The sequence below is a fragment of the Trichosurus vulpecula genome, chromosome 4 (genome assembly GCF_011100635.1).
Source record: "Trichosurus vulpecula isolate mTriVul1 chromosome 4, mTriVul1.pri, whole genome shotgun sequence".
Classification (NCBI taxonomy): domain Eukaryota; kingdom Metazoa; phylum Chordata; class Mammalia; order Diprotodontia; family Phalangeridae; genus Trichosurus; species Trichosurus vulpecula.
In genome coordinates, this window is record NC_050576.1 from 60,954,975 (window position 1) to 60,982,353 (window position 27,379).

The 27,379-nt window shown below is 43.6% G+C and overlaps 2 non-coding genes and 1 pseudogene across 2 annotated transcripts; 2 read left to right on the forward strand and 1 right to left on the reverse strand.

Moving 5' to 3' along the window:
• The first annotated feature begins 893 nt into the window (after positions 1-893).
• Positions 894-26,374, forward strand: LOC118846739 (annotated as a pseudogene).
• Positions 4,587-4,658, forward strand: TRNAP-CGG. The gene has a single exon. It is a non-coding gene; the product is annotated as a tRNA-Pro (tRNA).
• On the reverse strand, positions 5,388-5,459 carry TRNAP-AGG. Its single transcript has one exon. It is a non-coding gene; the product is annotated as a tRNA-Pro (tRNA).
• Positions 26,375-27,379: the final 1,005 nt, after the last annotated feature.

Sequence of the window (27,379 nt, forward strand, 5' to 3'; positions counted from 1 at the left end):
TTAAGTGACTTACCCAGGGTAATACAGCAGGTAAGTGTGTCTGAGGCAGGATTTTACCCAGGTCTACCTGACTTCAGATCTAGCGACCCTATCCACTGAACCATCTAACTGCAAAATATTAACACTCCACCCAAAAATCTGGGTCAGATTCTTCCACAAATTCTTTCACAGTGTTGGTTTGACAGTTATGGAAATCTAACAGGGAGGCATATGAGTAGGGAAATTCAGGTGCCCAGAGAAACCCAACCCTAGAAGGCCGTCCTTGATAAGGTGAGTGGCTTCAGAGAGCCGGCACACATCGAGCACCAACTGTAAGGCAACCCCCCTACTCTGTTATTTGTGCCTGTTCTGGTCCTCACAGTTATCCAGATGGACAAGGCTTTTCTGCCACTCTTGGGCTACTAAAGGAGTTGGCACATAGTCGCTCTTCACAGGGTAATATTAATAAGAATAGCATCTATATAGAGCTTTAAGATGTACAAAGTACACATATTATCTCGTTTTATTCTCACAAGAACTCTGGGAAGTAGGTGCTATTATCCTCAGTTTGCCTTGCCCAGGTCACACAGGCAGTAAATGTCTCAAGCTGAATTTGAACTCAGGTCTTCCTGACACCAAGTCTAGTCAGTATATTCTATCCACTCTCTGAGTTACCTAGCTGCCTCCCCTAACAGTGATGGCCAATTATCTAACACTTTAAGGGTGGCAAAGCATTTGACAAATATTCTAACGCTCAGAGAAAGACGTCTGCGCGCGGAGTGACCAGCAGGTTGACCCCCAGGTCGGTCAGACGCCCCCGGGATGCAGGCGGCAGCGGGCGCGCACCCCGGGGCAGCCAAGTGCCGGAGCCCGTCCGGCCTCTCTTTCTCCCTGCTCCTCCCTCTCCAGCCAAGATGGGGCAGTGGAGGGCGGCCCGGGCAAGGCGCGGCACGGTCTCTCTGTCGGGCTGCAGGAGGCGCCAGAGGGCAGGCCCGCCGGGCTACAGCCAATCAGCGGCGGGCAGAGAAGGGACTCTCTTCCCATTCGCGCACGGGCCTCGAAGCGGAGAGCAGCCGCGGCCGGCGCCTGTCAGGTTTGACGCCGGCTCCCGTCAGTCTGCTTTTGGTCGACCGCCCCCTCCCTCAGTTTCCCCTCCGGTCCCACCGCGCCCCTCGCCCCGGGTGCCCCACCCTGGGCCTCCTCCCTCTGAGGCCGCGCCCCCCTCGCTCCCCGATCCCGCCCTCCCGCCCGGGCCTCCCCGAGTGCCCCCCGAGGCTCCCCCACCTTTGGTGTTTTACTTGACCAAAACCTCCTCCGGTATCCCTCTCCTCCCCCTGCCAGAGAGCCATCCCGCAGAGCAAAGAGCATCTGGTAGAACGAGGGATACTCATCCTGGGGGACTGGGAGGTGTGGAGGGAGGTCCTCAGGACAGTTTGTGTCTCTTCTCGGACGTCAGTTTTAAAGGTCTACGATGCTTTAACCTGACCAAAACCTCCTCCAGTATCCCTCCCCTCCCCCTGCCAGAGAGCCATCCTGGTCTCTTATGAGGAATATTTTTCTTAAGGGAAAAAAAAGGAAGATTCAAAAAAAGTTATAAATTGATACATTGAGAAAAGCCTGAAAATACAGGGTGTTCCAAAAGTCTTCCTGCAGTCGGGATCTTTAATGGCTTATGTTGTGTATTTTCCAGTGTTCCACATTTTTGGTCCTCCCACCTCTGGGGGGTGGGAGGGGTGCCTTCTCATATCTCTTCTGTGGGGCTAGGTTTGTTCTTTTTCAATTGGCAACTTTACTTTTGATTGCGGTGTGCTGGTCGCTCTTTCCGTTTAAGTTGAAGTCATTGCATTTATTGTTCACCGGGTTCTTTCAACGTGCAGCGGTTCAGGGAAGTCTTCCCATGCTTCTCTGTGTTCATCCACAGCAATATTTTGTTGCATTCATGTACCACAGTTTCTCTAGTCGTTCCCCAATCGGTCTGCACGGTATTTTAATGGAGAGGTGGTATTCCTTCCACAGATGTCCTTTTTCAGCCCCTTTCAGTAAGCAAAGTGTCCATCTACAAGAGGGCGGGATGTTCCATTTAAGCTGGTCCTCAGAAAGCAGACTCTAACTGTGGGATCGTATTCGAAGCCCTTAAGGTATGTAGGATCTATCCTAGCTCGTACTTTGTAGGCAGAGGTTTTGAGAAACTCAGTTGAATGGGGGAGATGGTATCTGGACCGGATCGTAAAAGATGAGTAGGATACCAGTTGATGGAGACGGAAGGAGAGAGCAGGGCAGAGCCAGGCGCAAACACGTAGAGGCAAGAAAGTTTGGAGCAAATTGTCCAGTGAGGAGAGTGCCTTGAATGCCGAGATATCAAGGTAGGATTTTGTTCTGAGTTTTGAGCAGTAGAATGACGGGGATGAGATTGTTAGAAAATTTAACCTATTGGTGGGGTAAAGGATGGATCGGAAGAAGATTACATTGGAGGGCGGGGAAGAAGGTATCGCAATACGTACTCCAGGTCAGGAGGCATTTATTAAGCGCTTACTATGTGCCTGGCACAAGTGATGGGGACACAAATACAAGCAAGCAGAGACTTTCTCTCCTAGACATCCCCAACCAGAATGTCCCATTGGCATCTCGAACTCAACATGTGCAAAGTGGAATCTGTTTTTTCCCTAAGCCTACTCCTCTTACTTCCTCTATTTTGTGTTGAGGGTACCATCATTCTTCAAGTCATCTTGGAGTGCAAGCTCAGTCATTCCTGCTCTTTTCCTTTCCCTCATCCCCCATATCCAATAGGTTCTAATTCCACAAAGTATCTTGGATCTGTCCCCTTCTCCCCACTCAAATGGACTACTGCAATGCAAAAAAAAAAAAAATCTTAACTAGATTTACGTCTTCCATTCTCTTCTCCAATGCATCCTCCACAAAGTTGCTAAAATAATCTTCCAAAAACATAAGTTTTGACCATGTCACTCCCCTCCTCAAGAGGCTTCCGTGACTCCCTGTTGTTTCCAGGACAAAATATAAACTTAGCTCAGCATTTAAAGCCCTTCACTATTTGACTCCAGCCTGTTTTCCAGGTCTGCTGCACTCTAGGTTCTAGCCAAAGTGGCCGACCTGCGGCTACCTCCATCCGTTTGTTCCATCTCCTGCCTCAGTGCCTGGAATACAGTCTCCCTTATCACCTCTGCTTTTTTCCCTCTAGCTTCCTTCAAGGCTCAGCTAATCTGCTACCTCATGCGCACCTCCTTAGTTGTTAATGCTCTCCTTGCTTCATTATCTAGCATATACTCATCTGTTTACATGGTGTATTCCCCAAAGAGAATGTCAGCTCCCACAGGTTGGGGCTGCTGTTTCCTTGTCTGTATCCTCAGAACCTAACACAGTGACTTGTAGTAGGTGCTGGGTAGGTCCAGCCACCAAGTTCACCAAGTTAGCTCTGAGATTCTGTGACTTCTCTGGGGAGAGAGGAGATGGAGCAGAGAAAGGAGCGGGGAGGAGAGAGGCGAGGGAGGGAGGAGGGGAGCAGAGAGGGGAAGGAGAGGAGAAGGGAAGAGAGCACTTAGAAGAGGGAGAAAGGCGGAGGGGGAGAGGAAAGGGGAGGAGGAGGAGTGGGGAAGGGAAGAAGGGAGGGGAGGACAGGAGGGGGAGGAGGAGGGAGGGAGGGGAAAGGGGAGGGGTGCAGGGCTAGGAGGAGCAGTGGAGAGAGGAAAGAGAAGGGGGAGAGGGGAGGGGAGGATAGGGGATCAGAGTTAGGAGCAAGAAAGGGGAGGGGGGGGAGAAGAGCAGAGAGGGAAGGAGGAGGGAGGGGGAGAGGGGAGGAGCTGAAAGGAAGGGCCCAGAATGGGGAGGAAGGAGGGAGAGAGAGGGGGGAAAAGGGAGGGGTGCAGACCTAGGAAGAGGAGAGGAGGAGTAGGGGAGAAGAGCAGAGAGGGGAGGGAGGAGGAGGGGAGTTGAGAGAGGAGGGGAGGAGAGGAGGAGCGGGGGGGGGGGGGAAGGAGAGAGGAAGGGTACAGAGGAAGGGAGGAGAGCTAGGAGGAAGAGGGGAGGAGAAAGTCAAGGATAAGAGCAGAGAGGGGAGGGGAGCTAGGAGTAAGAGGGGAGGAGAGAGTCGGGGAGAAGAGAAGAAGGGAAGAAGAACAGAGAAGGGAGGAGGGAGGAGGGGAGTTGGGAGGGGAGGGGAAAGAAGGAAGAGGGGTAGAGGAGAGAGGAGGGGGTCCTGACCCGAGGGCTCTGTGTCTGGGCACTTGGAGGCTACTGTTGGCACCGGCGGATGCGTCCACTGGACCTGCGGCTCCGGGGGCTGGGTTTGGGGGCGGCCGCCGCGGGGTCCGTGATTCCTGCGCTTTGGGACACGCAAGTTCGCGGGAGTTGGCTTAGTGGGGCTCCCTTCCCACCCGGCGGGTGCTGGGCCTGTGGGGAGGGGGAGGGGCGACGCAGCCCTCGAGAGCCCCCGGCGGCCCCCGGGGGTCCAGAGTGGCTGGGCCGGCGCGGCCCGGTAGGAGAGGGCCTGCGAGGGGGAGGGGTTCGGCGGCAGCCCGGCCTTCTGGGGCGGGAGTGAGGAGCGGGGCGGGGCGAAGCTGAAGGGAGCAGCTGGGGAAGTTTTAGTTAGAAGTGGCTCGTTGGTCTAGGGGTATGATTCTCGCTTCGGGTGCGAGAGGTCCCGGGTTCAAATCCCGGACGAGCCCAGGTTTTTTTCGCCCCCGCTTCAATTTTTTGTATTTTCCCCTTAACTGCAAGGTTTGAAGCTCCGAGCGCTCGCAACGCGCTCGGGTAACCTCCCTTTTCTCTGGCCCAGGAGCTCCGGGCTCGTGCATCGGATCAGGGCCTCGGGCCAGGAGTCGTGGCGGGGAAACCCGGTGGGGACCGCGGAGAGGATCTGGTCCATTCCACACATGTTTCTCTCGAGACACGCGTGGCTCCTCTGCCACGCTGCTGGTGCGCACTCTTAACACACTCGCTTACCTTTGCAAGTTCGTAGGCCCAGGGTTAGGTGCCTTAATTGTCTTTAATAGGAACCCCTCAGGGGGCTGAGACACCCCACAGAAGAGGGAGCTGGAATCACAGACTGCGTGTGGGGAGAAGGGTGCGGGCAAGGGGCTAGTACAAGAGGAGGGTGAGAAATGAACGCAAAGGGGACGGGCCCTCCCCCTTCAAAGACAGACCGACAGAAATAAAAGACGCCTCCCCCTTAAACAAAGAGTGGGTTAGGGTTTGTATTTATCCCGTGTTTGCTAAGGGCAAGGAAGGGGAGGCCTAAAAGGAAAGGAATACCGATAGGGTGAGTGTAGGTTCCGCAAAATGTCTATCCCGCCAGTGCTACGAATTTCAATGAGATTAACGTCTGCCTTTAAAAATGATATGGGACTCAGTAAATAATTTCAAAGTGTTTTAATCTTGTGAATTGGAAGAAAAGAGGGCTCGTCCGGGATTTGAACCCGGGACCTCTCGCACCCTAAGCGAGAATCATACCCCTAGACCAACGAGCCAGCACACACGGTTTCTTCTTGCTATTATAAAGAAGTCTAGTGATTCGTATTGTAACTTTGGAGCCCCCTGGTGGTAGTCGCATCTTCTTGCATTTTGTTAACCGCTAACCAAAATCCTTCCTTCTCTCTTTCAGGTTTCTAAAGAAGCAATATTTTAACAAGGGTTATTTCCCCCCTGGATTAAAAAGAAAAGAGACTAATGACTTGAGAACAGCCAAGGTGCAATTACTAACGTTTTTAAAACTGAGCTATTATTTCTTTCCACTTAGTCTTTTGGTTAGGTAGGACTCACTTCGATAGTTTGTTCTGACCCTTTGCCAGACTGCAAACTTCATCCCTTATTGAATTCTAGATCTGCAGAAGAGCATGTATTCTTTAAAAAGAACTTTTATTAAAGCTTTTTGGGGATTGTTTTTACAATGTTATTATTTCCCAATATCAATCCTCTCTCTCCCCAACCCTCCTATAGCAAATAATTACAATTAAGCAAAGCAAATTCCTTCAACAGTCAATCAGCCAGCATTTGTCTATCCCTCAAGTAGCTTACATTCTATATAGGAAAGGCAATATGTACATAATTATTTATCATATAATTTAAAAATAAATGCAAAGTGACGGGGAGGATGGAGGGAGGTATCTAGCCCAGCGCTTGTCATGGTATCTGGAATTTAGTAGAGTATTTATGAATTCTAGTTCACTGACTGCTAACCGCTGGGGGCGGTATCCAGAACGTTTCATGTAAAAGGTGGTGCTTCAGCTCAGTAGAGTACGTGTTCTTGTACCTATAACCCACTGCTCTGCCACTGGAGTCAAGATTGGTTATTGTCTTAATGGGGGGCATTAATTCTCCCACTTTTCTTTGGTTTATTCATTCCTAAAGTAACATGTCGTCTTAACACAGCATCACAACTAAACTGCTGTCCAAAGCTCTTCAAAATCGGCTTCCTACCTGCCTTTCCGCCTTACTCATACTCTTTCACCTCCTGGCAAAAGTGCTGTTCAACCATTATGCCTTTCTTTGGGCTAATCTTTCCCTCCACCTGGTATGCTGACCTCTGTTCCATCTTCTAAGTTATGACCAAAATACCCATTTTTCAAAGATGTAGCTCCAATTTTACCTCCTTAAAGAAGGACTAATCCAGGTAGGAAGGGAGCTCTCCATCCTCTAATTTGTCATAGTGTGTTTTGTACCATTTCTATGGTGTGCACCTCACTCAGTTTTAGAGTTAGAATATCAGAGCAGAAGGGACTTCCCAGATGTCTAGCTCCCAGATGATCATTTTACTGATTATAGAACCCATCTCAAAGAAGGGAACTGATTGGCTCGAGATCAAGGAACAGGCACTAGAACCCATTTTTCCAGGGTTCTTTCCTGTTTCCTACCCAAAAGTAGACCTCAGAATAATTATTTGTTGAATGAATAAGGAAGGTAGCTCCGGAGGTGGACACTGGACAATACCAAGGAACATCGCAGGGATTTGGGTTTTTTCATTTAATACCTCTTCCCTCAACTGATTCCTTAATCTTTAAATATCTCCTGGATATGGCCTAGCTGTCCAAAATGCAGCCTTCAGACCCATCTATAACCAATGGATTCTTCACATTGAAATACACAAACCCCAGCCCTACCCTCTCTCTGCAGAAGGAACAGTTAGTTCTTTGGAATAAATTGAGATCAATTAAAAAAGTACCAGCATCAAAAGCTGAGAGTTGGGAACCTCCCTTCCTATTTTCTGGAATTTGCTAAGCTTTTTAAAAAGGCTTGATGAGTATTTGTTCCAAACTTTTGACAATGGGAAGTCAGCTGCTACTGGGGCATTCCGGTGGTTGCGTATAATTGCTTATTAGTCTATAAGCTATTTGAGGGCAAAGATTGTTTTCCCCCCTAAATTTTGTATCTCACTAGTCTTGCTAGTGCCAAGCCCTGCAATCTGCACGCAGAACATATGTGTGCAGATAAATGTGTGTGTTTACTTGAATGATCATGATAGGCCATACCTAAGCCTGTTAGAAGAACCTGGCCTGGGTGGGCCAGCTTCCAGCTGGGATTTTTCATCTATCTTCCAACGATGAATACTAGCCTGACAAGCAGTAAATTATAGTTTGGGAGCCCTAGCATTTTAAAGTATTCTGTCTCCACCCTTCTGTGTTTTATTTGAAAACTGTCTTAAGTAAATGCAATCTTCATTCTTTCATAAACCTCCACTCTGTGCAGGAATAATAGAACAAACTTAGAGATGTTAATGTGCTCTAGATCTGAGATTACTTTGTTTAACAAAACCTAATTAAAAAAAAAAGCCAGGTTCTTTGGACCTTTAAAAATTGGATTCTCATATGTCTAGGCAGCTTCAGTCCTGCCATCAAATGGAGTGAGTGCCTGTTAGGTGTGATGATCATTTTACTGACTCAGATGGATGACCAAAATTAAATGCTTGGATTTCTTCTTTTTCTTTTAAATTCAACAAAGCTACAGTGCTTTTAAGGATACTTTTTCTTTAGCTACTTTTTTAGGTATTAAAAAGTAGGAAAAAGCTTTTTGTTGTTTGTCTTGGACGCTTTTCCATGATTCCTAGCCACCACCAAGCATTGGTCCTGGCATTCTTTTTCCTCCTGCAGCAGATTCTGCAGATCCAGAATGGGAGGTAGGAATCGAGGAAGTGAGAGAGGCTGGCTTAGCCCATTCACCCAGCTCACAGATCCCCACTGATGATGGCATCCACAGAGAGCTACTTGATACTATACAACTCCTTTGATCCTCTCCTGATTCTCTGTAAAAAAAAAAAATCCACAGTTCATATTTATTTGCCAGTTCCTGTTTGTCTTCAGCGTCGCTCACCATACTTGCATTAGAAAAAGAATTTTCTGAAGCTGCAAAATCCTGTAGTGTTCTTAAATCAAATTCCTGCCAGCAAGTCAACAACAGTTATTGAATATTCACTGTGTGCAAAGCATGGAACTAGAGGCTGAGTATGGTGAGTAGTATTTTTTAGTGTAGAGAAATACACTGCATCAAAAGGCCCTAGCTAACATGTTTGCAGAGATTCCTTATACACAAAAAGATATCTGATACTTTTAAAAATAGGTAGTCAAAATGGCATGTAGGTATGCATCTATCTGCATATAATAAGTAGCAGAGCCCAGATTTGAACCTCAGTTTTCTAAAATCCAGATCTAAGGACTCTTTCCACTGTACCACAAGCCACCTCTGTTTATAAACCTCCTTTCTCTTCACTTCTGTCTTGACTCTGTCTCTCTCAGATGCACTTTCAGGGTGTCATATTTTAAAATATTAAATAAGATGTAGGGGAGAGATAATGTCCATTTTTTCTTATGGGTGGATAAAGCCAGTTGATTTCTCTGTGCCCCATGAATCCCTGCCTTCTCCCTCATTTTTTATTTTTTTTATAAATGAAGTATAAAATGGCCAATTGGTATCTTAGATCCAGATGACAAAGCCTTATTCTGACCCTTCATTGAGGCGGAGAAATGAACCAGAGAACACTAGCCCCGTTCAAAAGGCTTTCAGTGTTATCCCAACCACAGACTCTCTCCTTTATGAAGCTCAGCTTAGCTGAGGAAGAAGAGGCTTAGCTCCACTAGGCTAGCCACTTTCTGATGAAACCTTTGGCCTTGGCAAGCCATGAAACAGAGAGAAAACATGAAATAGCCCTCATTCCTATGGGATGCCTGCCTTTGTAGAGCAGAGAAGGGCAGAAAGGGTGGGGTAAGAATCACTAAGTTTTTAGATGGCCGATAAACATGAATTTACCTATTGGGATTCCAAATGTGAAATCCTTGTCTAGTGACCAATGAGTAGGTATACTACTGGAGGACCTGGATAACATCATCAATCTTGAAATGTTTGCCATAAACAAAACTAGAAGACAAAAGGAAATTGCAGCTAAATGGAAGAATGGCTTACAGATTCCCATTGGAGAGGCAAATAAAGGGGTTGTTAGAATTGGTCTTATTTGTCCAAAGGCAAAAGGAAACTGTGTATTTTGGGTTGAATGGGCTTCACATTCTGCTTCCATCACTACCTTTGTGACTTTGGAAAAGTTACATCATTCATCTGGGACTCAATTTTCTCATCTATAAAGTCTTGGGTTTATAGAATTTTACAGTTTATCTATACAATTTATAAAACAGATGCCATCAAAGATCCTTTTTGGCTCTAAATCCTATGAATCCTGAGTAAGGCACCAGCTATCTACTATGTCTAACCCCAGATCCAAAGCCCAGTGGGATGGGACTCTCTTCTGATTGGTGGAGAGCAATGTATCAGGGGCAGGGTGGAATTGGTGAGTGAGAGAGAAAGTTCTCTTCAGACTTCCAGCTTCTTCAGGTCTCTTTGGACTTCAAGTGCTTCTGGCTTCCAGTTTAAAGAAAGAAGATGGACTAACCCAATCTTCCTTCAAGTTGCTGAAGAAAAAGACTCTGGGAAGACATGAGAAGGGCTGGCAGTTGTCCCTATCTCCAGCTTCTGCCTGATGAAAATAGCTAACCCATACAGACTAATTGAGAGACTGGACAATTTGCCCTTTTACAAAATTGCCCCAGAGAATGGAGGGAGCTCTATCAAGACTATTCACCACAATTACCTATTATTGCCCCTGGGAGAGTTAGTTGGACTTTCTAATGAGCAGGTGGAGAGAACTGATCGACATCCACTTAGGCAAAGGCTGAGGAAAAGAGACAGCCTACCAGCTATATAAAGACTTTGTGAACCAGATATGGGCACTAAAAATTATGCCTCCAGGAAAGGAAACTGTATATTATTACAGTGCAGGAGAAATGAATCCAGAGGCAACTCCTTTCATGCCCAAAACTGCTACAGAGACTCCTTAGGATACATATTCATCCCACAGAACTCAAACATACTGATAGCCAACCTGACATGGTAGCCAGCCCAGGTGTAGACACACAAGTTTATATTGATCCTGATGGTCAGCCCATACCAATGACTAGCTCCATCATAAGAGCAGAGAGATCATTTGGTGACAAGAGAATTAGATATATTAGACCTGTCACTAGACTGATATGATGTTACAGGTGAACCTGAATATCTAGGCAACAGAGATTGACCATGTGAAAAGTGCCATGCATGTACCTGGATATGTTACTGCTATCCATGTGAATTACTGCATGTTTGAGCATGCTTGTTTTTAATTTTGCTATAATGTTCATTTTAGTATGTCTTATGTAATGTTCATACCATAGTGTCTGTTGATTGTTTTGTGCATATACTAATGTTTATAAGTAAGTTATACTTTATAAGTAGGCCTATTTATAGTGTTATTGTTGTAACTAGCTAGCTTGGCTTTGTTAATTAGCCATGATTATTACTTTTGATTGATTGCTGTGTACTGTGGATATGCTTGTGTGTTTGAAATGTGCATGTTTTAGACCTGTATGTAATTAGGCATATTGTCACTGCAGTTTCTTCCCAGGTGATGCTCTGCATAGTGCCATGTACTGTTAGTGTACATTTATTTTCTTTCAATTTTAATAATACCAAAGGTTGGTTACCTAGGACAGCATGAAAATAATTTTTGTTGTTTTAAAGCACTGATTTTTGTGTTTATACCATATAGTTACAGGTTTTAACTTGCCCCAGCTGATCTTTGCAAGGGATTGCAAACAGTTTTCTCCTAGGGGAGGAATGTAACCCCAGTCCCAAAGCCTATTGGTAGAGGATTCTTTCCTTAATGGTAGAGATCAATATCCAATGCCTGTGTCAGAAGCAAGGCAGGGTTGAAAAGAGAGAGAGAGAGAGAGAGAGAGAGAGAGAGAGAGAGAGAGAGAGAGTCTCCTCAGTTTTCTTCAGGCTTCTAGTCTCGTCTCTTTAGGTCTGTGAACTTTGGGTGCTTTTGGCTTCCAGTTTTCAGAGAAGATAAATGGGGCCAATTTCACTTAAGGTTGTTGAAGGAAAAGACTCTAGGAAGAAGCCAATGTGAGAGGAGCTGGCAGTCTCCAGCATGTCCCTATCCTCAGCTTGCTGTACTAGAGACTTTGGAGAACTTCTGATTTGGTGAGAACTAGAACCTCCCTCTCTTGGTTGAGCTTCTTCCCAATTAGAAAGCTGCTTTACTCTGTATTGTCTGGTATATATTCTCATTTGTATACCTTCTCTGATTTGTTTTGCTTGGTATGATTTGGATAAAATTGCTATTTATTGTTTATTCATTGTGAAACTGGTATTTGGTAGGGGGTTCAAGCCTCAGATATGAAGCTTGGGGTCCTGCTTTCCCTTCAGTATTGAAACAGTTATCAGAAGTTAGCTTGAACCTGAAAATCACTTCTTATAGACAAATAATATTTAAAGGAATAGATATAATTCTGACCTAGTACCCTGTCTCTGAGAAGAGCAGAGTGGTCAGCCTCTGGCCCCAACTTCTCCCTCCCCTCCTAGCAAGAATTAATATTTCCCTAGGAGAAGAGTGAGGGGAGAAGAGGCTAAAGATGTATGTAGACACCCCTATGCTACATGTGGAGGGGACAGCCCTCACTGTGTATGGGCCTTATGACATGTGGGATCTCATCACACATGAATTTGTACTGAGGAATTTCATGACTTTCTGTAGTCATAGTGAACAAGCCTTGGAGCTGAATATCATAGACATTCTGCCTCTCTCTATGGCTTGCCTTGGGGGATGGGGCACCTAGTCTGACCATCATCCCGCACCCCACCCCCGTCTTCAACATTCATTCACTCAACAAGTATATGTTAAGTGATTATGAGCCAGAGACAGGTAGATTATGGGGGCGAAAAGACAGCTAGCACAGAGTAAATACAAAGTATTTACAATGTACTTTGGCCGGGTCTGGGAGGGGCTGCGGGTCACGATATTTGAGCAGAGGCAAGAAGGTCTTTCTAAGACGTTCAAGCGAGCGAATATCCAAAGAGGGGCTCCCGGAGAGAGGTAACAGTGCCAAAGGAGTAACTCAGAAAAAGACACGAAAGACTAAGCGAAGGCGAGAACTCGCAACACGACCTTGAGTCCCATCCCCAGGGATAAGGTATGTTTGACCGTTCTCCTCCAATTGCTGGCCCACTAAGGGCGTTGGCCAGGGCCCGGGCTCCAGACGGGACGAGATGCAGAAGTTGGGACGGGGGGCTGGGGGACCTTGAGAGGGGCTGAAGGAGCCCCGGAGGCAGCAGCGCGAAGGGCGCTGACCCGCTCCGCCTCGGGTCACTGCCCTGGGGCTTCCGGCTGGCGGGGGCTCAGTAAATGACCGCGGGCCGGAGAAGGGCCCCCACTGTCCTGACAGTACCCGGAACTTGGCATTTGGGGAGGGGGCGAGGAAAGAGGCTGGTCAGCTTGTGTTAGCCCCATCCCACCCCGCCGTCGAGGAAGTCTGCACGTGCTCCCCTTTCATCCTCCCGAGGTTCTGGGGACAGTGATCCCCCTCTTCTCGCCGGACCTTAAGGAGCGGAGCTGGGATGAAGCCTGAAAACTCGATTGATTTCTGAGGTCGTATGCCCTCCCCCTGTCTCTTTCCCCCTTCCCCTCCCTCTTTTTGCTGCCCCCCGCCCTTTCTCCCGGTCCCCATACTTCCTTTCTCTCTTAGTCTTCTCCTTCCCCTTTTCCTTCCGCCTCTCCCCCTTGTCCTCACCAGGGCTCCTTGGACCCTGAGTCGGGAAGCTTGGCGTCCCGGTGTTTGTCTCTGACACTTTGGGAGAGGGCGGGGTGCAAGGGAGGGAGAGGCAAGGGATAATGAAGAGATAATGAATTCCTTTTGGTACCAGTTGGGTTTCAGATGCCTGTGGGACATTCCGGTGGAGAGAGAAATCAGCGGGAAGTTCGAGAAAAGTTGTGTGCTGGCTAAGTGGATTTGAAGTTATTTGAATAGAGATAATGAATCCTCAGAAACTGTAGAGATTATCTTGAGAGAGTTTAGGGAGAGTAGAAAGCTAGATGCAGTACCCCCTGGGAAAGCCAGATGGAGCCCCCTGGGAGCACTGATGTTTTATGGGCCAGGAAATGGATGATGATCTGAAGACTGAAGAGCAGTCAGTTAAAAGGGATGACTAGGAAAGAGTAATGCCGCTAAAACCCAGGGAGGGCTGAGGAGAGGAACTGTGGCTCCTCGGAACACAGTAGGTGCTCGTTGAGTGGCTGAGGAGAGTATTAAGGGGGAGGGGAGGTTATGCTGTAGAGAGGGCAAGAAGGATGTCTTTCAATCTCCAGTACCTAGCGCCGTGGGTGTATGGGGTGTTCAGGGAGGACTAGCATCTCTAGTGTGGGGGCTTGCTGAGCCCTTTATAGGGCTGTTTATCCACCATTGGTGTCCACCTTCACCCAACCCTCACCTGCGTCTCCAAGAAGCTGTAGCATGTGCAGTGGCCACATCCCAGTAAAACTTCTGGGCAGATGGGCTAAACCAGGCTGTGGGTAATCTACGGGTCTCAAACCTGTCAATGAGTTGGGGGATATCTACCCCAAACATGTGAAGATCCCCCCCCATAAGTAGATGAAAAGTTTGTTCCAAGGCACCGTGGAGGGCTTAGATATTGGTCAGACATTGAAGATGCCAAGGGCATCCTGGGCCATCACCACTTGTCCTGACTTTTGTCCTGCCATTGGACTTAACATCACTCAGGAAGAGAGAGTGAGGCTGATGACTTTGTGCAACTCTGCAAAAAAAAAAAAAATTCAATTCACTCACAAGTCAGGAAATCACTTTCGATGTTATTGGTTCACCTCAAAAGTGAAGGACAGACCATCACCTAGAACACTGTGTCAGGCACATGGTAAGTGCTTAATGTTTGAATGAATGGCTCTTTAGGAAATGCCTTCAAATTAACTGGAACACTAGGATCACTGGTGGAGGATGTGGCTTCTCCAAAGAGGCATAGTTGGACCTAAGTTTGTATTTTCTCACATCCTCCTTGCTCACCCCAGAAATGCCAGTCAGTTTAAATCCTAATCTCTAGCATAACTATAGTACAGCATGACTTGGCCCCTTCCTCTCTTTTCAGTCTTCTTGTGCCTTGGTCCCCTCTAAGTGCTCTGTGATACAGTCGCACTGGCCCCCTTGTCTTTCCTTGACCCTAACACTCTGGCCTGAGCATCTTCACTGGCTGTCCTCCCATGCCTAGAACTCTCTCCCTCCTGATTTCTCTGGCTTCTTTCAAGTCTTAGCTAAAGTCCTTCCTTCTGCTAAAGATCTTTCCCAGGCCTCCTACCTTAGAGCTTTCCTGAAGAGAGTATCTCTAATTCATCTTGTATGCATCTTATTTCTACACAATTGTTTGCATGTTGTCTTTCCTATTAGAATGTGAGCTAGACAACAGACTTTTACCTTTCTTTGTATCCTGAGCACTTAGCACAGTTTCTAGCACATAGTAGGTGTTTAATAAACGCTGATTGACTTGATAGGAATGAGTACTGAGAAAAATCCACTGGATTCAGCAATTGAATCCGTGGTAACCTTGGTGAGAGCAGTTTTTGTCCATTGGTAGAGTCAGAAGTAGATTGCAGGGGGTTGAGAAGTGAGGAAGAGTAAGCGTGGAATGTAAAAGGCTTCTTCGAGGAACTTGGCTGTGAAAAGGAGAAGAGGTTTAGGTTGATATTGGATTTTTAACCATAATGTAGATCTAAGCATGCTGTTTTGTAGCAGGGAAGGAGACAGTGGATAGAGATTGAAGTTTGGAGATAGGGCATGATAGAACAGGCAAACTCCTAGAGAAGACTGTGGAGGGAATGGGATCAAAGACATGAGTAGGAGTGCTGCCATTGCCAAGAAGGGCCACCATTTCAGAGACTAGAGCAGAGGAGGAGAGATGTTGAGGGGATTTTAGAACTCTGCTGAGAGAATTAGATTGAACACTTGTAGCTGATGAAAAGATCATTGGTATGAACTGTCCCAAAAGGAAGCTGAACTGGCGTGAAGACAAGCAGGTGTTGAGAACTGAGGATATCAACTGGGAGATTAACTGGTGGTTGAAGGAGCTGCAGCATCCATACTGAAGTTCCCAAATTTAAAGACAAGAGTTGGGATGAAGAGGACTTAGTCAGGCAATGAATTTCTTGAGAACTTAATTTAACTTTCTCTAACGTTAAATTCTAATGGCACTCATTCTTCAAGTTGGTTGATGTAAAGGGAGTTAATTGGTAAGAAATTATTTAAATGGAGTGACTTTTTTTTTCCTATTCAGCTATTTCTCAAAGTATCATTTATATCACATTACCTCAGTTCTAGAGTTAATTAAGTTAGATCTGTAATTGAAAGGAGTTTGGTGAAATCTAACAACTTTTGAAGCCAACAGTAAGGTAACAATAAATCATTGTAATATTTAAATTGGATAGTTCTTCAACTTTATTAATCTAAATTTTAGACAGCAAATGGTTTATATGCAGAATGTTGATCATTATTTTGGACACTTTTTTTGCCCACCAGAAACTGACAATCTGATGAAGATAAGATACTTTGTACAAATTGACTATAAATCAGGGAATGACTGTCTGTCACTTGACAATGAAGAATTAGTGTATGTTCTTCTGGTGGTTGTTATGTTTCAATCCTTCTCTCCAGGTGACCTTTAGTAGTAGCCTGTAATGGTAGTGATGGCTCATAAACCTCACACCATAAATATTTGAGGAAAAAAGATGAAAGTTTTATTGAAGATTTTTGCAAGAGCAATCACCCAGAATGTGAGCCCATAGGTAGACTTTAAGAGTCTCCAAAATTCTCTTCCATTTTCAGTACTTAAATATAGTTTTTGAACAAAGAACAAGTGCTCAAACAAAAAGCAATGTTATGGACAAATGCAGTTTTTTGCACATCTGCTGTGATGTCAGCAGGGTTCAGTAACAAACTAGACAAAATATTTGCTAGCTCAGAGATGTTATACATTTGTTGTACAAATAGAGAGGTACACTTTGATTCCAAGCTCCAGGGTTGGATGGAGGAGTTCACTTACAGTTCAGATTGCCAAGCTCCAAGGTGCTTGAGGCTGCTTTGAACAGCCCTGACTCCATTTTGAAATTGATTTTTTTTTAAGTGATCTATACCCTTTCAATAATTTATCAGAAGTTTGTATTTCAGACAGGAACTGTGGGACTTGGATGATAAAGTTGCATATGATGAGTGGTAATAATTAGTTTCAGGGAAGTAGCTTAGAATGCTAGAGTTGAAAGAGGTCTTAGAGTAGGTTCCCAGAGTAGGTTCCCAAAGTAGGCAATACTGCCCCCTGTGGAGCTCTGGCCTGATCCAGTGGGGTGGTAGTAGCTTCAGGTGGTGGAAGCATAAGGAAAGAAGAGAAGAGAAAATTTTGAAAAACCATTCATACATGTTTCATCTGTTGTGTAATAGAGTTGAAGTCATAGTGATTACATTACTTTCCAAATAAACACACAAAATGCAAGTTATAACCTATCAATGGTTAAGTCAGACAACAAGCAAGTGTTTGCAGGCTAGCATGTCTCAAATTTTTGCAAAGTCCAGCATGCATCAGCAGGAATATGTGCATGTAATGACTTGTTTACAACATGATGCTATACAGTTACATGATGAAATATTGCATCATCAAAATTTCAATGCAGGAAAAAGCTCCATAAATTTACAATAAATTATTAAATATAAGAGGCATCATTTAAAATATTTTATATATTTTTTGAAATGACACAAATTTAAAAAAAAGTTAAGGAGTTAAAGAAAGTAGATTTCCAGAGTGCACTGAGTAATTTTTTTAAAAAAGGGGGCGGTAGGCCAAATAAATTTGGGAACCTCTGCCTTAGACACTATCTTGTTCAACTCCTTTTGAAGCATAAGTCCCATTCACAACATCCTAGGTGGTTGATTGTCCAGCTCCCACCAATTGCTTGAGTAGGAACCAATAGGCAGCCAATTGAGTAAAATTGTAGAATCCTCTAGTGATGAGGAAATCATAAGAATGGTTGATTTTATCTATTACCTAAAGATTTGTAAAGCACCTAGGTAAATTACTTTGCTTAAACCTCACACCACTTTCTGAGTTTAGTGCTACAGATAATAATCATCATCTTTTTTTTTCACAGATGAGGAAACTGCTTAATGGGACTTCCCCATGTCGTGTAGCTAGTATGTGTTTGAGACAAGGATTTGAACCCAGGTTTGTCCAGCTCTTGCCAGTGACTTGCGTAGGAACTAGCAGGAAATCTTTTTATCTTATTTTCCCACAGATAACTTTAAGAAAAAAATCTCATTCATTTACAAATAATACTCCATCTCCTTCCTTCCTCCACCCCCAGCAAGCCCTCCCTAGTACCTTGTAGTAGGGATTAAAATGAAAAAGAAAAACATAAGGAGTTTCAAAACCCAGTCAGCCCATTGGCTGTGCCTTGATAGCATGTGTGATATTCTGTACCCTCAGTCTGCCACCTTCTCCTCTCAGTCCTCCACTAAAGGGAGAGAGGGGCATTTTCCCAACCTTTCTCTGAGATCCTGTTCTTCCTGATTCCAAGTACCGCATTTTAACAGCTTTGCCACAAAAATTGGTGCAGCTGATTAAAGGGACTGTTACCCTTCCGCATATTTGGATCTTTAGTATTTAAATCTGTTTTGATGTGAGTAATGTGATGAGTAATGATATGAACTGATGGTTCTTTAACTTCAGGAGACCACTAATTGGCAGAATCAAAACGTTTTTTCCTCCAGGCACTGAGACTGCTTCTGTTGGAAATGCCCCAGATCAGTTAGATTCTAGATGTTTTGTCTGGATTTTTCCGGAATGCTACCATGTAAATCTTAAGTTCTCTGTTAGGTTCCACTGTAAGGAATGGAAAAGAAATATAAATAAAAGAAATATGCTTTCTGGAGTAATGTATTCCAAGTCCTCTGTTTCTTGTTTTGTTTTTTTTTTCTCCCTTGGAGGCGGGGAGGGCCAGGCAATTGGGATTAGGTGACTTGCCCAAGGTCTCACAACTAGTGTGTGTCAACTAGTGTGTGTCAAGTATCTGAGGTCAGATTTGAACTCACATCCTCCAGACTCCCATCCCAGTGCTCTAGTCACTACACCACCTAGCAATCCCCCTCTTTGCTTCTTTATAGTGGTGCTTGCTAAATCATATATGTTGCTAACTGACTCCTTGGTGCTTGACTTCTTTTTGGCTACTTGCAGTATTTTTCCTTTGACCTGGAAATGCTGAATTTTGGTTGTGGTGTTCCTGGGAGTTTTCATTTTGGGGTTTTTTTCAGAATACTGATGAATTCTTTTTGTTTCTACTTTGTCTTCTGAGTCTTAAGAGGCCTGGGCAATTTTCTTTTTAAAATTTATTGAAATATAATGTTTAAGCTCTTTTTTGGTCATAGCATTCAACAGTCCAATGATTCTTAAATTTTTTCTCCTTGACCTGATTTCCAAGTCAGTTGTTTTTGGTATGTTAGATTTTCTTCTATTTTTCCATGCTTTTGTCTTTGTTCTCATATTTCTTGTTGCCCCATGGAGTCATTGGTTTCCATTTGAGCCATTCTAATTTTGAGGGAGTTTGTTGGTTGGGTACAGTTTTGTATCTCTTGTGCCAAGCTGTTAATTCCCTTTCCAGTTCTTTCTACCACAGCTCTCATTTCTTTTTCGATTATTTCCTCGAGCTCTCCCATTTCACTTAAAATTTGTTTTGAAGCTTTTTTTTTTTTTGGCTCTTGCTTCATCTTTTTCAGGAACTCTAGTTGAGTTTTTGCCCAGGCTGTGTTTTTCTTAGAGGCTTTGCTTGTAGATATGTTGGAATGATTCTTTTTTTTTTTGGGCGGGGGGGAGGGGGAAAGGCTGGGCAACTGGGGTTAAGTGACTTGCCCAAAGTCGCACAGCTAGTGTGTCTAGTGTCTGAGGCTGGATTAGAACTCAAGTTGTCCTGACTCCAGGGCTGGTGCCCTACTCACTGTGCCACCTAAGTGCCCTGAGTCATTCTTCTTTGGATTTTGTGTCTTGAGCTTCTCTGCCACCATAGTAGCTCTTTCTTATGGGGTTCCTTTTTTGTTTTCTCATTCCAGCCTATGTCCTGGCTTTGGATTCTATGTCAGGGCTTGGCTCTGTGCACTTCTGGAGGAAATGTCTGCAATGGTTCTGTTGTTGCTTTCTTAAGAGTATTGAGTATTATGTTATCTAGGATCTCAACGACAGGCTAGAGCGCCACAAGCTTTCAGTTCTCTGATCCTGGACAAAGACTGATGGCTATTTTCCAGGTCTTAGTTCTACAAGTTCCTGAAATGGGTCTGGGTCTGAGCAAAAGTAGATTGCTGTTGGATGCATCCCTTATCATCCAAATGGAAAACTGTTAGTTCAGAGTGGGGGAATTATAGATTCCCCTTAGGTCTGGAATTCCTGCCCCAGTTATTCCTTGGCAGGCTGGGCTAGATGTTGGAAGACCCTGCTCTGTGTCTGGGGTCTGAGTGATGCTTCTGTTGCTTCTGGCTTTTGAACTTCTTCCTTTCTTGGTTCATCATCCAGGCCTCCCTACCCTGCCTGAGTCTGTGATATGAAACTGGGTAATAGGTGATAGAGTTGTCAGCTGTTACCTGTTCTTATCACTGCACCCTGCTATGGATCTGGAACCTCCTCCTGTCTTTGGTTCACAGCCTCTCCCAGGCTGCTGGAGTGCTCATGCACAACATACTCCTGTCTCTCAGCGTCCACAGGCTTCCTTGTCTATTTACCTATGCAGAGGAGCCCGTGACTTCCTGTGATTTTTTCTGGATTTCTCCATTGGAATTTAGTCTGGTGACTTTTCTAGATCCGTCTAGAGGTGTTTCGTGGAGGAAGTTGGGCCCTACTAGTTCTACCACACCTTCCATCATGGCTCTACCTCCAGACATTGCTTTTTAATGAAAAGTCTCCTACTCTAGAAATTTAATGGCAGTCCCTAAACTCAATTCACCTTTTCTTCCTCCTATCTAAAGTTGAGATGCCTTTTTTAAGTGTACTATCAGGAAGAATTTGAGCTTGGCCTCGGGTGGTGTGGGGCAAGTCACTTAAGCTCTCTTCATGTTAGTTTCCTCATCTGCAAAAGGAGGGTGTTGGGCTAGGGTATTTCTAAGGTCTCTTTGCAGCCCCGACATTCTGTGATGCTCAAGCTCTCACAGATCTAGCAGCCAGTTGGGGATGGGACTCTCAGAAGTTCCTGTATCTGTGCTGCCATGGTCTTTCTCTAAAGGGAAGCCGCTCTTCAGAGATGTAGCTAACATTTGCTGACTCCTTGTAAGGACCTTGGATTTGGAAGCTCAGTTATTACATATTTAAATCGGTCATGTTGTGCTTACTTGCTATAGCGGGCACTAAGTGCTTTCTAGGAACACTGGCTATAACTCTTGGTCCTTATCGATCAGTACAATGTGGCTAAAATGTTCTCCAACTCATTACTAATTCCTTATTCACTATTTAAAATAGCAAAATACTTTTCTGATTGTTGTTTTAGGGAAGTGTTCTTTGTTCTCTCACCTGTGTTTTGGCATAAATTATGGTTGTCACTTAGAGAAGGATGTTGCTGCTAAAATAAATATGGAAAATTTAGGAAAAAAGGGACTTGTGTAAACATTTTGCATAGCCTAAGCCTTTTACTACATGCTTTGCACTCTACCTTGGTAGTGGTTATGTTAATATGTAGAAAATCTTCTATGTCAAGAAAATCCAATATAGGCCATATGAAAATTTGTACTTACAGAAAATAAATTAGGGAGAGATCATTTATGTGCTTTAAAAAAAAAACCTTAGTAATTTCTTTAAACAACAATTCTCCCTATGTTAAATTATGATTTTATTTGCAAAAAGGTGATGTATAAGCAACCTCTGAAGAACATTGTTGCATCCTTTTCCTATCCCATAAGTTTATCGAAATGCCCTAAGTTTTCTCCACATAAGCATGCCTTGCTTTAAGCTACCATGTCGTTGCTCTTATCTTTGATTTTTAGTGCTATGCATATGTACTTTGGAGAGTCTTTTTAAAAAGCCATGTTTTTTTATTAAACATGTGTATGTATTGTCTTTGTTTTTTTTTATCTGAATTCTCTAAGGAAGAAATGTATATTTTCTTCTGTCTTAGTTGCTATCTGCAAGATCATTGGGTTATTAGAGAATATGAATATGATGATAAAGAAAAAGGATAGGAACTGGGGACTGATTGTTGAGGTAATTTCCTTTTGCCTTACAGGAGACTTCTGGGTGGTCTCAAAAACAGAATGTCTTCAGGATAAGAAAAAGAATTTGCATCTATGTTATGTCAACTGGGGAACAATAAGTGGTAAAGTGAAGAAGCCAGTGTTGTTTGATTGAGGGTGTAAAAACTGGGATAATTTGGGGGAGTTTTGTAGTCTCTTGGATGGATTACCCACGTACGTGTATTCAGCATACATATATACATCTTGGGTACTATATGTGACAATCAATAAACTTCTCATTAACTTGAGATAATTTCTACCTCCTTATTTTTACGACTTAACAGCAATTTACAGCCTTAGAGCGTTCCCTAGAAAAGGTTCAGTGATTGCCCCGTCACATAGCCAGCATGTCTGAAAGGAACTTGAGCCCAGTTTGTCCTTGCTGGTTTGCTCATGCGTTCTTGCTCTCTTTCCCTCTTCCTCCCCACTCCTCTCTCTCCCTCTTCCCCTCTCTTTTTCCCTCCCCAGTTCTGCCTTGAACCCAGTCAAAGAAGCTTTATTAGAAGCATTTCACATGCTCTTACCTATCATGTAGAACTTGGTACTCAGTGATACAATTAATATATTATGACTGAATTCATCTGCAAAGTCAAAAATCCCATTATAATATTGGTCAGCTGGTTGTTCATTTATAACATTGTTTCAATGGAACTAATTCCCCCCTGTAGTGTTTCACTTAAAGTCCTATTTTTGTGGAAGCTATTACTGTGCTTAAGTGGGGTATGTGTCTATATTGCTTAAGTAGTATTCTTTTTCCTGTTTTATCCCTTTTCCTCGTTCCTTTCCCACCCCCCTTTGCATCATGCCTGAAGATAACAATGCTTTATAACATTTTAGGAGGAAGTCCAAGTAGTCCTTGACATTTTGGTCTTCTCTATGAGCAAACAGAGAAGTTGGCTGTGTGAAGTATTTTGCCAGAAGTCTTACCAAAACTGAAAGATATGGCCTTTTGATACTTTTTTGTCTATGACAGTAAAAAGCCTTTTTATTAAGTTACTGTCTAGTTGATTGAGTGGCGATTTTGTAATTTTTTATTGCCCATTTGTATACATTTTCTTGACCATATTGGGGCTTACTCCAAGATTAGAATTGCTGGGCAGGTAATTTCACTTTTGCTACTAATGCTATTTTTTTCCAAATAGATGTATTTAGAAAACAGATCAACAAGAACTGTTGATCTATCGTCAGGCTATACATCTTGAATTGTTTTTCCATTACTGGTAGTTTGTGGTTTTGAGCCATCTATGTTTTCGTCCAAGTTTCTTCATAACTAGGGATACATATCTGTGACGCAGCTATACTGGTCATTGATGTGGGTATACCTTCAACCATAATCTATTAGAGGTGTTCAGTTGTTTTTCAGCTGTGTCTGACTCATCGTGACCTCATTTAGGGTTTCTGTGGCAGGTATTAGAGTGCTTTGCCATTTCCTCCTGCAGCTCATTTTATAGATGAGTAAACTGAAACAAACAGGGTTAAGTGACTTGTCCAGGGTCACACAGCTAGTAAGTGTTTGAGGCCAGATGAGTCTTCCTGACTGCAGGCCTAGCACTCTATCCACTCTGCCACCTTACTGCCAAAATAGATTGCATCTCATTGTTTCTTTCTCATCCTTTCTGATTCTTGTCCATGTTCCCCCATAAAACCTACAAAGACATCTATCAAACATGCTAGAAACCCTCAATGTTTTTTTAAAGACCAAGGCAGTAGACTATATATGTAAATCTCTTGATTATCTTACATTACCAGGCCACCTTCTATTCAGATTATGTTTACTTGATATCTGTTGTTTCACACATATTGCAGGCTACTTAGAGCTGTCATGCATTTCTTCGTTGTCTTTGTTCATTCACAAGTTCCCATTCTTTGAAGAGTGTGTTAAGAGATTGTTGATTATTCATGAGTGCCCATATCTTGGATGGGCACTACATATGAACAGTATTGTTGGCTCAGAATTGAATGGGTTGGGCTGGTAGTGAAATAGGAAGAATTGAGGAAATAGAACATCTAAGCATTCTTAAATAGGAAATCAGATTCCTAGAGACTGAGCAGGCAGTAGGGTAGTCAAGAAGAGGAATACTAGCAGATTTCTAGACCATTAAGAATTGCCATCAAGTTGACTGGTGAGGTGGTTCAAGATGGCACCTCCCAGGGGCCCCTCAAGAAGAGGGAGGATGAACTAACAGGCAGACTACCCCCCAGCTGAATGTGGGAGGGTGTCTCAGCAGGAGGCAGAAGTGTGATTCCAGACCCCCATGACTCCAGTGGGCACAGCTGTCCTCTATGCCCCTGGTCCTTGGCCCTGCTTGGAGCTTCCTCTTTGTGTCCCTCTTCTTCCCCACTTGATGGATCCTCTGGGCTTGCTAGCGGCAGGATTTGCTTCCCTCTTCAGCTGCCTCCCCATAATCTTGAACTAAGAGCACAACCCTAGGGGCACCTGTGAAGAAATTGAAATCCCAGGAGTTGAAAAAATTTGAGGTGATGAGATATAGTGACAGAAAGAAGAGAAGAAATAGCTCTCTAGCTACAGGAACCTAATGTCAGCACTCAGTGCCATGGTGGTGCTGTCATGGAGCACTCATAAGTCTCTCCCTTGTGGATAGGAAAGGATTGTGAAACAAAGATTACCTAGAAAAGCTGCTGGAAAATATGATGTTTATTTTATGAGCCCTGAAGGAATGAAGCTCAGGTCTAGAAGTTTACTTGCTGTAATGGCAAGCAAAGTGGGACTTTTTACTATTTTTCTTTTTTGGAGTACTTCTCAGCACTAAGGCAATCAAGTGCCTTTGATTGAGTCTTTGATTGAATCAAGAGTCTTTGATGACCTGCAAGTCACAAGAAAGCCTAAGTCACATGAGTTTGAGTCACATGGTTGTGATACCCTCTGACCCTGAAGAGATTAGCATTTTGCTTCGGGGCTCACTCATTGGAAGAACATTCCTGTGATTTGGCCAGGTGAGACTCTGGGTAGCTTTTAAGGAGCCCCCCCAGCTTTGAAAACCCATGTTGGTGCTTCTCTCTCTGGTGGTATTACTATGAGCAGACACTTAGAAGCCTGTCTGTTGATTTGTGTTTATTTGCTCTGTTTATATAATTTCTGCTTGTAATTTCTGTTTATGTTTTCTCTGAAGTTCAGGGTGCTGACTTTTTCTCCTGAACTAAGTGAATGACATACATATGTTTAACTAAAGTGATATTGTAAACCCCTTAAAGTTGCTTTCTTTAGAAAAGCAGATCAAAGAACCTGTGCTAGCAGCCCTTCTGTGTGCTGGTGTTGGTCTTACACCTCCACAGCAGCTGCAGACAGCATTGTTGTAACACTTGCATGTTACCTTCACAAAAGTGGAAAGACTTCTTTTTAAGCCAGAAGATTTTGACTTCAAGGTCTCTCCCAAGAGTAATACTCCATCAAGATACCCACATCACAGCATAGAAGCTCTGGCAGCACAGTTCCAGGTGGAGCAGAAATGCCTGAGCCCAAAGCAAAAGCTTAGGACCTCTCACAGGAGAAGAAGTGGAATTCCTCCCCCATGAAGGTTTCACAGGTGCAGGATCAGAATAGTGAACTATTGTTCTTCACTTTCAGCCACAGGCTCCAGAAGAGTGCTGATGTCCTTGACTCTCAGAATCATAGAAATCCCACTGGAAAGGCAACAACTGCACAGAGGAGTCACATTTAGGGAGCTAAGAAAAAGACAGGAAAAATCATTCTGGCTGCATTCAAAGACAAAAGAGGGCAACATCTAGTAAAGAAGCTCCTGTGGCTCTTTCCGTTGCACAAGACAATCACCTCAAGAGATCCCTGTGCTGTTCTGATGATGGAAAAGGTGACAAAGAATGTAATGGTGACAGATGAAGAAGAAAAGGAACTGATAAATAAAATATTTACTTTAGGCTCATATTCCCAAGTGCATACTGTGCAAGTAACTTCTTGCACAGAAAATACTTTATATGCCAGCGAAGTTTCAGAATATAAAGAGAAAGGTGGGTGTACTTCTGTAGGATCTAAAAACACCTTTATATAAACTGGAGAAAATAAGGAGCATTTGTATGTTTATATTTTAAAATGTAATTTGAAATAGACAATAGCAGCTCCCGGGGGTGAAAAAGACTTGATTTTTGTGGTGACATTTCAAGAAAATACCATCCAACGAACACAAGTAGAGAAAAGGAAAACGAGACAGTATTTCTTGAACAAACAGAACTAAGAAGCCCTTAGTCCACCATGACAGAAACTGTTTAAAAAGTGTACTCCACCTCAATCCCATTTTAATGTTATCCAAGAAACACTCTTTCCTGTTGCATGGAAGTTCCTCATTGCTGCTGCTATTTGTTCTTTGTTCTTGAAGAGGACCATGACATCTGGGAGGTGATGCTCTAACATGCAGATGAATTGGATTTAAGTGATGGAGGGCTGTGCAAAGACTCAGTTTCTAAATAGGTCTAAAGGCAAGGTGGCAATGCCTATGCTCTGGGAGTTTCTGGAGAAGTACCCTTCTGCCGACATGGCAAGAACTGCTGACTGGAAGGAAGGATTAGAACTCCTCAAGCCTCTCGGCCTTTATGATCTTGGAGCCAAAAAAATCAAATTTTCAGATTACTGTCTGATAAAACAATGGAGGTAACCAATCAAACTGCATGGAATTGGGAAATATGACAATGACTCTTAAAGAATTTTTTGTATCAAGAAATGGAAGCAGATCCATCTTGGAAACCAAGAAATATCATCACTGGCTCTGGGAAAAGCATGGAGAAACCAAGTCTTATTTGAAAAGATTTAACATTTTAATCCAGATTTGTAACTGCATCAGGCCTCATTTTATGAGGAGCAACTAGTCACCACAACCACTTATCATACTCTACCTGTACAGATTTAAATCTCAGCGAACATGGATGTGACAGAATTATACAAATTTTGTTAAATAATAGCTGCTCTCCATTGCATTCCAAATGTAACCAAATATGCCTGAAAAATGCTTTGATACTTTTAAAAATTGTGACCACATTTGACTTGGTTTTTATCATTTTTCCCCTAGAAATATGTGATGCCAGGGCTGATTTTGTACAGTAAACGAGTTGCATGGGATTTAGACCTGGAAAGATCATCTAGTTAATATTCCTCCTGGTTGTGTGACTTCAGAGCCAAAAACCTCCTCCCACACCCCTATGTAAAAAAAATCATAAAACTCTCTGTACAAGCTGGCTGAAACCGGAGTTCCAGAGTGGTAAAGGTTTGGCCATTGTTGCAATTCGAATACCTGGGGAATAGGAAACAATATATGCTTATCAGACACACACACATACATGTATATAAAATATATGTATGTATGTATACATATACACACATGTACATGTAAGCATAGGTTTATTGTGAACTAATAGGGGAGCTATGGTATGCCAAGGCACTTGGTAAAAAACCTGGGGAGATAGCCCTACCCCAAAAAATGTATGTATACATACACACATATACACATATATGTGTATATATGTATATTTATGTATATACATATTCACATTATATCACCACAGTTGCAATTCTGTCTCAAATAAACAATATTCCCATCCAAAAAAAGAGAAAAGAATTGCCATAAAGTTGGCATTTATAACTGTTATGTGTCCTGCTGCTGACTCTGATGACTCAGGAGAGAGTGAGACCGATGACTTTGTGCACTCTGCCTCACTAAAATGGAACTCGCATTCAAGTCAAGAAATCACCCCATGATGTCATTGGTCCTCTTCCAAAATGAAGTACAAACAACACAGATCTCCCATACACTCTGTAGTTC